The 12,481-nt window shown below is 37.1% G+C and overlaps 1 pseudogene; it reads right to left on the bottom strand.

Annotated features, from left to right (window-relative positions):
* Positions 1-854: 854 nt before the first annotated feature.
* Positions 855-12,481, bottom strand: part of LOC128231098 (uncharacterized) — a 20,117-nt pseudogene continuing 8,490 nt past the window's right edge.

Raw genomic sequence — 12,481 nt, 5'->3', positions numbered from 1 at the left:
TCATGGGATTTGGGTGGGTTTTAGCCCTATCACCGATGTACGTTAGATCTTGGCATCCGAAAATTGCCCTAGTACTTCTTTTCATTCTAGACACACATCCTTAAGTGACTTCTATCAGCATCTTACTTGACAATAATCTCCTTTACAAAGGTCGAATGCCTCGAAACGCATGCCGCACAATCTCGGTCACATTCTGGTGTTGACATGTCGGATTTGTCGAGAAGATTATACACGTGTGTGCGTCCTGTGCGAATACAAATGTCATGCGAATTGAAAAAAAACATTGAGATCACGAAGGCTTTATTCGCATCCCCTTCAAATTTAATTTAAAAAGTGTGGTCGTTCGCCTAAAATTCTCGAGTGTGGTCGTTCGCATAATTTGATATTTTAATATTGCCTTCAAAAACATCAATACCCCTTGCAAAGGTACTCTAAATGGTATATATTTGCTTTAATAAGTGTTTTTCGTAAAGAACCAGGTGAAACTAGCCGTTTTTATCATTGTTTTTGCAAGATAAACAAAATGTGTGGTCGTCTGCATCCTCTATTCCAATTTTGTAATTAAATGTTCTCAAAAACTACGACACCAAGAATATCAGACAGTATACCACATGAAATCGGAAATTATGTGCCGTACCATGGGCTAGGTCTTGTTTTAATTCGATTCAAGGTAATAGAGAAAACGTCAAAAACATACGTTTTGCTGTCTCAATTTCTCCGTGGTTGTTCGCATTTGTGGTCACGTGATTGTTTTTGCTCCCTCACAGTGTATCAGCAATTATTCATTTTTCCTTTATATACATGTCAATTACTACCGTAGATTTTGTAAAGAAAAAAACAAAAACAATAAAATGGTCAGTGCGCTACAATTAACAATTATTATTTCTGCTCCCCCCCCCCATTAAAACCAATGAAATGTAGCATCACATACTTATATACTGTTTATTCGTGAATGTGAATAAAATGTTCTTTTTTGCTATAGGAACTTGTATACACGATCGATATAAACTCCAAAATTTGTTTCCCTAAAGCACACAACAAATCACAGTCTATTATGGGTACAGTTAATAACAAAAACAAGTACAAATAATAATGTTGAAGAATTACACGATTATTGACATTTAAAACAGCATTTATATTAAGTTAAAGCGAAGTGAATACAACATATGTATTTCAAGGTCAAAACTAACATTTTGCAAAGCCTATGAATCAGCTTAAATAGTTTACGACATCTTATATATACGTGTCTACTGTTGAACCACGCAAGATGATATTTATCAAACATAATCTTAGTGATTTTAAGTTGTGTAAAATCATATCAAGACACTGTCACAGCAAATAAAACAGATAGGATTAATTCTTCTAAAACTAAAAATAATTTATTCACAATAACAGTTAAGCCTGATTCATCTTGCATATTTGATTCAATACCATTTTAAAAACGACGTTTAACAGCTAAAACTTAATATGTGTCTCAATACGTATCTGAGAAAAATATGTTTTTAAGTAATTTAGAACATGTCATAGTCCATGAAATCGTCATCGTCATCGTTATCGAAAGGATCATCACATCCTCCAAATTCCAACCCATATTCAGAATCGCCATCGTCATCATCATCTTCGTCTGAGTAGTTTTCACTTCCAAAATTATTCAGCAAATCCTGAATTAATCTTAAATTGTCTGTGTTTCCAGCACCCGCGACTCTTGTAGAGGAAGCTTTAGCCCCCGTTTCATCAACGTCGTCATCGCTTATCTCGTCAAAGTCGGATTTTATCGCTTGCGTCAAAACTTTGATAGTATTCTGATCCTTCGAGGCAAGTTTAACAAGGTCTGTAATGATCACTCCCTTTTTGTTCGGCATACATTTTACACGTTCAAATATTGCTGGATGAGCTTTAAGTAAAAGCATCTCAATCAAACGGCGGTTGCAATGATCCGCGTGACTTTTGTTTCCTTTCATTCGTCTCAAGATATGGAAAACTGTGTCTCCTCGTTTCGTGATCATAAGTGGATCTGCATTGTATTTGTTTAGCAATAGATTTACTGCGTTTACATTTCCTTTTTCGCATGCAACATGAAGAGGTGTCCGACCGTACTTGTCAAATGCATTAACGTCCACTTTTGCAGCTAGTTTGGCTACAAGTTTGATATTTCCCTTGTGAATAGCAGCATGCAATGGCGTCAATCCCTGTTTTTGAGGTTTTGATTTGTCTGCATACTGCAACAGTATGCGCGTCGCAGTCTTCTTGCCCGTATTAATAGCATAGAACAACGGGGTTTGACCGAAGAAGTCCATTACGTCAGGATTCGCCTTCTCATCGATGAGCAGCTGGATAAGCTTCCTGTCGTTCTTCCAAACAGCGACATGAAATAGTGACATGCCTTTGATAAACGATTTCTTGCCATAGGAGGCAATTCTCAGACTATCCTGACTTTTGTCATGCTTCAAAAGGACCCTGACTGTTTCCAAATGACCTCTGATGGCTGCCAGAAATATCGGATAATGACCACGATGATCTTTGATCTTTACGTTTGCACCTTTGCTCAGAATTCTTTCGACGATTTCACCTAAACCAAGATCAGCGGCGATATGAAGAGGCGACCTCTTAAATTTTCCACCCTTCTCGTCCAATGGCGAATTATAGTCAATGAGAAGTTGAATAATATGGGCATGCTTATAGATGACTGCCTTGTGCAGTGCCGTCAGGTTTTTATCATTTTTCACGGACGGATCAGCGCCATGCTGTAACAGACATTTTACTGCATAAGTAAAGCCCTTTCTGGCTGCAACAATCAACGGATAATTTCCATTAACGGCGTTTCCTTTGTCATTGATATCTTTATCTTGGTATTCAACTATTGTATCGAGAACCTTGTTTGCTTCAAACATGTTTCCTCTTTTATGCATGGCTACATAGATTGTGTCTCCCAAAACTTTCGCTCCATGGCTTAGAAGTAACTTCATCATGCCAATATCACCGGAATGTGTTGCCAGGAGTAGTGGATCGACTTGGTCCTTTGGAAAAACTTCTTGCTCAATCAATTCTTTCGCCAACACACTCAGCCCACTGTATAGCGTATAACCCGGAAGATACATCACCATTTCTGGCATTTTGATGCCGTAGTCGAGGAAGTAGCCTGTCATTTTCATTACAGGGACAGTAAAAAGATTCTGATTGAGATATTTTTCACGGATGTACCTGATGAACTGTTTCACGAAACCTTCGTCTTTAAAGGCGCTGTGTTTCAGTATACCAAAGTCAATGTCATTGAGTACATCAACGGTGTTAGGGCGAGGACCTTTACGCTGAAGCTGTTGGAATTCGTCAAGTGGCGGCTCCATTGCCACAAGATTGCAGTTTTTTCGACCAATCATTTTTGCAAACTTTTCACACAGAGCATCATAGTGTTTCTTTGGCACTACAACACGAAGCTCGTCCTCTCTGGCTGGTGCGATTGTAACGCGTTCCATCAGGAAGTCTCTCGGGCATAACGCAATGCATTCCAGGAGTTTGTGACTTCCAAGGACTACACCAACCATGTCCCCGTTTACATTGTGACTGAAGGTGTACTCTCCAGAATGATCGATCAACAACAACAGGTCATGAACATGGCTTTTCAGAGAAGATTTTAAAGTTTCAACGAATAGGTGATTAACCTTAACTCCAAAACATTTTGCAACATGTTTCACATGGTCGGACACTTTGCTTGCATTTTGTAAATCAAGTTCCTTCATTTTCATATTCTGTTCTGCCCAGACAGTAACCAAAGCCAAGAACTTATGGAACTGCTCTTCATCCTTGTCTATGTACAACTCGTCAATATATGTTTTGAAGTGTATTTCCGGTTTGCTGAAGAAAACAGAGCCCAGCTTGATCAACGCTTCACTTCGAACGAACAAGGTTGCACACTGCGGAAACCCAAACACAAGGTTTTCTCTTTGACCCTCTTTCAAATCCTCTGCATTTGTCACACAGTCCTCGTATCTAATACGGTAGGTGTCAATCATGTCCTCAGATTGATGTTTCTTTGCCCTTGACATTAGAATGTCTTTCTTTTCGTCAAACGACAAATGCATCTTTGACGACAAGAGCAAAACGTAACCATCTTTGTCTTCAAACATTTTGAGCTTGCCCATTTCCTTCTCTTCCAAAGCCTCCTCTTTAATGTAGTGCCTTGTGGTAATAATAATTCTCAAACGTTTCTGCTTCGCAGCTCTTTCCATATCAGGCAGATAAGGTACCCAATCAGAAAGAAATTTCTGATTAAGTGCACCGTCTCCAAAGATATCGTCTACAATTACTGTCTTAAACAGCTTTAATGACCAATCCACTTTTCTCCAATCTCGTGCACGCTTAAGTTTTAAGCAGTTTTCCGGCATTGTACCTTCTGTCAGGGCCAGCCTGGCTGCCATGACAGTTTTCCCCTCTCCTGGATGGCCAGTTAGCACGATGAAATGCTTCTCTTTTAGCAAACGAATGGCTTCTTGAAAACGGGCTGTTTCCACGTAGAATTCATCACCACAGTTCTCCTCAAGGAACCATAACGTTGTCTCTGTGAAAATAATAAATTTTGTATATATACGTATTCAGTAAATTTTCTTTTAGAATATGTACTTCTACTGACACGTAAAATGCCATCAGATTGCCAAAATATTCCAGTAAGTATATTTTTCAAACTGACAACTCTTAATGAAGTGGAAAATGTGATAGGCATATTGGTTTTAAAAAGTCTTTAAAATTTAGATCACGTCAAAAGGCGCTAAAATCATTATACCCCGGAGGTTTTTCATTTCGGGTGTCACAAGGTCGAGGGTCTTTGTCATCAGCTCGGCGATATCAGCTTTCACGTCATTCAGCCCACATGACTGGCCAAGTGTTACCATCGCCTAGTTGTAAATATAGAGGTAAGACCATTTGATTTACGCTCGTAAATTAAAATGTTTCAGTACCTTTAATAGTATAGAATGTAAATGAGTTACCAAATCATCCCTTAGACTATATTTATTTATACATTCACGAACCAGCCGTTAATATCAACGTACAAATGTTGACAAAGAGCATTTGACCTTGGAACAGACAACTTATATTACTCTCAAGACGAACGCTCATTACTTTCAACCTTGCTCAATTATTCAATACCCACGTTCATACCTCCCCCCACCCCCTTCCAAAAAAGGAAGAAAATACGCAACAACAAGAAAACAACACGTACAACAACAAAATGACAACGTCAACAAAACTTCTGATCGACAATCAACATAACGCAATGTAATAATGAAGTAGACTATTTACAATAATGAAGTAGACTATTTACAATAATTAAGTAGACTATTTACAATAATGAAGTAGACTATTTACAATAATGAAGTAGACTATTTACAATAATAAAATGAAAACTACAGGGACAAGCCATGTAGACGAAAATTTAAAAATAATCCCTGTTTTGAGATACTAGGCAAGGGTCTTAATAACAATTAACTAGGGACACAAACATATAAAGACCTCATGAAAAACTTACATTTTCCAGTAAACTCCAGTTCTTTTGGAACTCTTTTTGTTCAAGATAAGCAATATCCTTATGCTGCATCTGAAAATTTACATTATGAAAAAGCGTGTGTTATAATATTATTGGCGACCTTTCAGCGGTGCTGACAAACAAAACCAATGGATTCAACACCATCCCATTTAAATATGCTGTATTACGTGAACATGTATCTGTGCAAAGGAATGGATAAACGTACATCAGGAGTACAAACGAAGTAACAAACAGAAGTTTCGGTCTGATTGAAACTGTTCATTGATAGTACTTAAAAGTGGACCGCATTCAATTTGGTAACATCTAAAACAGATATTTTATATCACTAAAATAATATTGGTAAATTGAACATTATTATTTTCGTGGAAAGGCCAAAGTAATTTAAACGTATACCTTGTTACGAAGATTCCTTATCCGCACGATGTTTGCAATGATAGGAGGCATGGTGTTTGTTATTTTGCTGTTGTCGTTCTCTTTCCAAATAGGATTGTTTGGTTGCAAGTTGCAGATGTTTCTGAGCAGAACAATCAGCAGACTGACGTCAAATCTTTGCGAGTCTGGATTAGGATTGAGCAGACGATATTGGTCCCTTGAAATTACACCATCTTTCTGCAATTTATCAATTACGCGTTTGTGTTTCATCAGTTCATTCAGCAGGTTATTTGGGTTAACAATAGAGTCGAATTTTGCCCTGAGAACCTTGATAGCCTCCATAAGAAGATGAAGGCGCAGGTAGTACTGCTCATTCTGGGTTCCATCCACCGACCCCGGCGTCACTGCAGCCGCCATTCTGAAACATAAAATCTCTATATATACCTTATAGCAAAGACAAAAACATAACTACATACATAGATATATCAATGCAGATCAACCACTAATGTACCAAAACAACACAAAATTGTAATAATTTATCTTCAATATTTATATGAAAAATTACAGAAACAAGTCCAGAAGTCGAAAGTTTAATCATAAACACCGTTTAATGACATAGGGTCAACGCCAATGACATAGAACACAAAAACAAACAATCACAAACAGGAAACATGTATTGGAACAACAACACAAAACAGCACAAACAACACACTACATACATACACACAACCGAAAAATATAACAGTTTTCCATAAATACATTGCTAAATGGGTTACTTTCGAACGTCAAGAAAAGAGTGATCTATTACTGAACCATTAAACCATTTAGTCAGTTGTAAATTATCAGTTTAAACTTGTTTTATAGGGATAGGCAATCAAATAGAGACACAAGGCAACAATCACATTTTACATATAATGGTTGGAGCATGTTAGTGTGCGAAAACGAAACAGTCGAAGGGTTTATTTTAAAGTCCTTCACACTGCAGTGAAGGATCAAAACATTAAATGTTTAAAAAAACTCTTTTTTTTATTTAGTTTTGAGGTTCAATGTTTAGAAAGCATTTTATAAACATCAGATACAACATGTGTCAGTGTTATTATGAGTTGAGCAAATTTAAAAAAAAAAGATTTTATCAGATTTTCAATTAAAAATCATTTGCAGTTTAACGGAAATATATTTGTATTAAATGAATTTGTTACAATGTCAAAATAACCAACACTATCCTATCAACAATGTCTTGTGACTTTGTGACGATTGAAGCTATTTTAAAAAATATATTTGCATTTCTGTAACCCGGATATGAATTTAATACGCCATTTTATTGAATTTATTACATGCTTTTCGGTGGTTTATATTTAAACTTTGGCTACTGAGCTTGTTTCTGTAGTTTTTCATATCAATATTTTAAGTGATTTATCAGTGAATTACACATGCTATTTCACTGTGTCAAGGATTTGGTGCTTACTCGGTCAAATATATTGCGATCTTACACTGAAACAAACAATTATCCTCTATATATTTCTGATTAGAAAATATATCATCAAAAAATTCGGGTTGTCTAGGGCACTTGACACAATAATATACAGATATCGATGACATACTTTTCAGAAAAATGCATGCCAAGAAATAGTGGCGAAATTTACCACTTTTGATTTCTACACCCCTGATAATCTGAAGTCAAATTCTTAACCATGTGTAAAACCATGTTTTCACTGCTTGAAAAATATTCTGGTTTATAGGTAAGCAGACTAAATGAATGAGATTTGGAAGAATATATTACAGTGTGTGTATACTAAATTTATTTTAATTTTTCTTCACATGAACACATCACGAGGACTTTCGAATAACTGTTAGTGATCTGTTTTTTGAAAATGTTTTAATTAAAATAAATTGCTTCGTTTTGTGTTCAACTTGCATTGTTTCAATACCGTTATCGATGTAAGCGATTTCACGCACATTTAATCCCGATCCCGGTCATTATTCATTAGAAAAAGTGTTTCCTTTTCTGTTTAAATATTGACTCCCCCGATAAGTTAGTGATTCCCTATGATCATGTCTATACAAAAGTTACCGAACAGATACGACAATGTTATCATATTTACCACTCAATTGTACCCCCCCCCCCGGGGAATAGCGGGGACTTTGACTTTCGGTCCAGCAGATCTTAGGTAAAATTCTCGCCCTGCGGAGACAAACTGCTGGTTAAATCCCCGCCACATTCCCCATCCTACGTTAAGGCCCATTCACCGCTATTGTTTGAAAAACCACCACATTCACTCTGCACTGCGAGGCCACCTGGAAGGTAAATACACGGCCCATTTCCCACGCTATCCCCGTTACACCCCCAGACCGAGGGCGTGATTACAATTGACTGGTGCATTATATTGTAGTTAAAATAAATATATAAGATCAACATGTTTGGTCAAGTCTTAGTAGTACAGCTGGTAGTGCTGCAGGTATTGTTGTTGGTATAACTTCTATTGCTACTGCTACTTCTACTGCTACTGCTGCTGCCTCTACTGATACTGATTCTACTACTGCTCTGCTTCTGCTACTACTGCTGCTTTCTACTAATACTGCTCCTACTATTGCCCCTCCTCCTCCTCCTACTACTACTACTGCTACTGCTGCTGCTACTACTTCTACTACTCTACTGCTGCTGCATGACCTTTGACTCTATGACCTTAAAATCCAAAGGAGTCATCAACTAATCTCAAACCTAAATGTCAAGTTTGCGGGCCATGGGCGCAGGCATTGTTAAGTTATCACACAGACAAGTGTTCAAGGTCACGATGACCTTGAGCTTTGTCCGATGACTCCTTAAATCAGGGGTCATCTACTGGTCAGGTCCAGCCAGGCATTGTTGAGATATCACTTGGAGACGCTTTGTTAACTTTTTCGCGTTAAAGGTCACTGTGACCCTAAGCTTTGGCCCGATGACACTTACAATCAAAAGGGGTCATTTACTGCTCAGGCCAAGCATCAATGTCAAGTTTGACGACCATAGGTCCAGGAATAGTTGAGTTTGCCTTCAAGGTCACTGTGACCTTGACCTTTCAACCGACGACCCCTAAAATCAATAGGGGTCATCTACTTGTCAGGCCCAACAGCCAAGTTTGAGGGCCATGGGTGCAGGTATTGTCGAGTTATCACTCGGACAACCTTTTATCATTCAAGGTCACTGTGACCTTGACCTTTGGCCTGATGACGCAAAAATCAATAGGGGTCAATCTCCAAGTCAAGCTTGAGGGCCATGGGTCAAGCATTGTCACGTTAGCACTCGGTCAACCTTTAATCATTCTAGGATACTGTGAAGTTTACCATTGACCTGATGACACCTTTAAATCAATATGGATCATCCACTGGTCAGGCCCAGCCTCCATGTCAAGTTTGATAACCATAGGTCTAGGCATTTTTTATTTTTCACTCGGACGAGCTTTAAAATCCTGTTACCATTAAAGGTCTCTGTGACCTTGACCTTTGACCCGATGAACCCCATAATCAGTAGGGGTCATCTACTGGTCCTCATGTCAAGTTTGATGATTTTACCTTCAGGAATTGTTGGGTTATCACTCGGACAAGCTTTGGTCTACCGACGGACCGATCGACGTGTGCAAAGCAAAATGCCCCCCTTCGAAGAAGCAATATTTGTTTTGTTGCTGTTCCTGCTGCTGCTGCTGCTACTGCTTGCTGCTACTACTACTACTACTACTACTACTACTTAAATACTTAGCCATATAGTTAAGAAATACATATCTATATATTCAACTATAAAATACTAAAGCAATATTTGTTTTATGTTCGACAGGAATTGAACTAAAGATATTGAGATAAAGCGTTAAACCTAAGAAACATGCACAATAGAAAGATGGATTAAAACTTAAAACTATAGAACAAAAGCACTGATAGGAACATTCTGCATAGTCCACAAGTGCCAGGTTTATGCTGGCATTTATCCCAAATCTGATTTAAAAATCTGTTTTCGTAAAATTTGGACAACTCCTTAAACCATAAAACATGTCGCAAAAGATTTATGGTTTACTCATGAAAGAAATCATCAACAAAACAAAAGAATAAATTTGTGCTGTGGAAGACCCTTAAAATCGTGGTTTGAATCTCACAATAATTCCGCCATTTATCAGTAAATACCACAACTAATATGTAAAGGCCTGGTCGGAATCAGCCAAAGCTGCAAACAAGGATAAATAGAGGTGGATTATCATTAATAAGATAGAAACCAGAAAAAGTAGGAACAAAGTATGACTGAAGCGTTAAAGCTGCACTCTCAATGATTGAACGTTTTGACAACATTTTGTACATTTTGTCTTGGAACGAGCCAATTTTTGCGAAAATCCATGGAAACCAGTTATAGACTGCTGAGTGCTGACAAAATATTAGATCGCAGATTTCTATATTTAAATTAAAAAAAATGGTGTTTATGCGTTTTTCTTAAACCGTTAGTAACGGTTTAAGTCATTATACATTAATTTTCGAGCGGAAATATGAAAATCTGCGATCTGATCTTTTGTCAGTAATCTTTTATTATTGGTTTGCAGATATATACGCAAAAATTTGCTCTTTCCAAGACAAAATATATAAAAAAAGTTGTAAAAATGGTATATCTGTGACAGTGCAGATTTAAATGTTTTTAAAGAGTTTCGTTTTGTTTTTGATCATTTTTAATGTTATTCACATACTAGTACATAAATGCGGGAACTGTACAGCATATTTACTTTATGTTTAATAGTAACGTAAGTATCGTAATTAATCTTATTGGAAATCGACCTGGTGTCTTTAAAAGAATGTTGTTACCCATTTCAGTGCATATAAAATAAAATTCACTTACGTTATCTCCCTTGTGGTTCAGTATACTTTTCGGATATTTCTATTGCATTTTCCGACTTGTTAGTGAAAACTTGTTATTAACAAGTACCGTATCCTGTTGTAGTAAGATGTCGGCAGCAGTGTGGTGACAACAAAAGAGTAAAACTAACCTTTTAAACGTATCACATCCACATTAAAACTTCCTCAATATCTAGACGTATCGATTTGGGATTTTCGGAAAATTCAACTTTCGCTTTAACGACGAAAGGAGACAACTCAAGCAGAATGAAATATTATCTGAAACACAGTTAACTACCCTTAAGGTATTCGACTATGTTGTATTCTTTTGAATGGCTACGATAAAATAATATTAGCAACGGCTAATAAGTGTTATGAATGTGTACAGAAGAGAAGGAATAGATAGATTTTTTTTCAATATAAGATGCACATATGAATGGTAAAAACAACATGTTGCAATAAATATATAATGCAGTTCTCTCTCTCTCTCTCTCTCTCTCTCTCTCTCTCTCTCTCCTCGTGATTTAAGTAAAGAAACATAACTTAATATTTTCATTTAGTTTAAAAGGACACCAAAAAATCTGCTGTAAACTATAAAGGCAAAATAATTTAAATCAACACTATTTTCAATAACATTCCTATTTTTTTTATCAAAATGATAATACAAAAAAGCAAATTGCAGACGACTTTGGGATTTCGCGAAACAGGCTTTAAACTTGGTTGAAAAAAAAAGACCAAGTAAGAGCCAGATTCCTTGACGGTGACAGAGCCCGAGCACAAACCATGTGGCTGGAATGTTTTAAATGTGCTATCTATATATTTACATGTTAAGTGATGTGTGTATAAAATATGACGCATGTTCATGTGTTAATCATTGTATGAAATATTCTTATTGTTTTCGTGTATATGTGTTTATATTGTTATTTTTATTGCGTATATAAATCATAAAACAATTATATGATATTGTCATAATATCGAATGTGTGATGTTGCGAACAGTACGATGTGGGTACAATAAATGATCTGCTCTTGGCTCAATATTCCGGAGGCTCGAAGTATTTAGGTCCCTGGAATATCGAGCTAAAGGGTTTTGACTGCAAATGATTAAATATTGGGTGTTATAGGGGGAAACTAAGTCGTGTTAAAACAGGTGGTAGAACCTTTTTTAGTTTTATTAAAGACGTGACCATTTGAAGAAGGCTAGTATAAACCACAATTACTTCATAAGGGAATCGGACTTTTTTTCTTGATAATGTTTTGATTGTAATATAATTTAAATTTGCCTATTTGTATGGATACCAACTGTTTGTAGTTCAAATGCATGCTGTAAGGTGAGTTCGAACTTCCTGTAGACTCAGTGCATGCATATAGATAGGCACAAATTACTTGCAGTTCTGTTACATAACTGTCGGTGGGGACAAACAGCTTGCAGCTAAAATGCATGGTTTTAGGTTGCCTCGAGCCGCATGAAGTCTCAATGCATGCCTTTAGATAGGCACAATATACCTGCCTTTCCAATACATGCCTGTAGGTGGTCACAAATTGCTTGCAGTTCCAGTGCATGCCTGTTTATGGCCACGAGATAACTGCCTGAAAATAGGCACAGTCGACCTGTCTGTAAGTAGTCACAAAACTGCTTGCATTTCCAATGCATGCATTAAGGTGGTCACGAGCAACCTGCAGTCCAGTGCGCGCCTGTATATGTACACGAGCTACATGCAGTAACAAC

This window comes from Mya arenaria, chromosome 4 (assembly GCF_026914265.1).
Source record: "Mya arenaria isolate MELC-2E11 chromosome 4, ASM2691426v1".
Taxonomy (NCBI): domain Eukaryota; kingdom Metazoa; phylum Mollusca; class Bivalvia; order Myida; family Myidae; genus Mya; species Mya arenaria.
The sequence above is the reverse complement of the archived record's forward strand: the minus strand, read 5'-3'. Positions and strand labels throughout refer to the sequence as shown.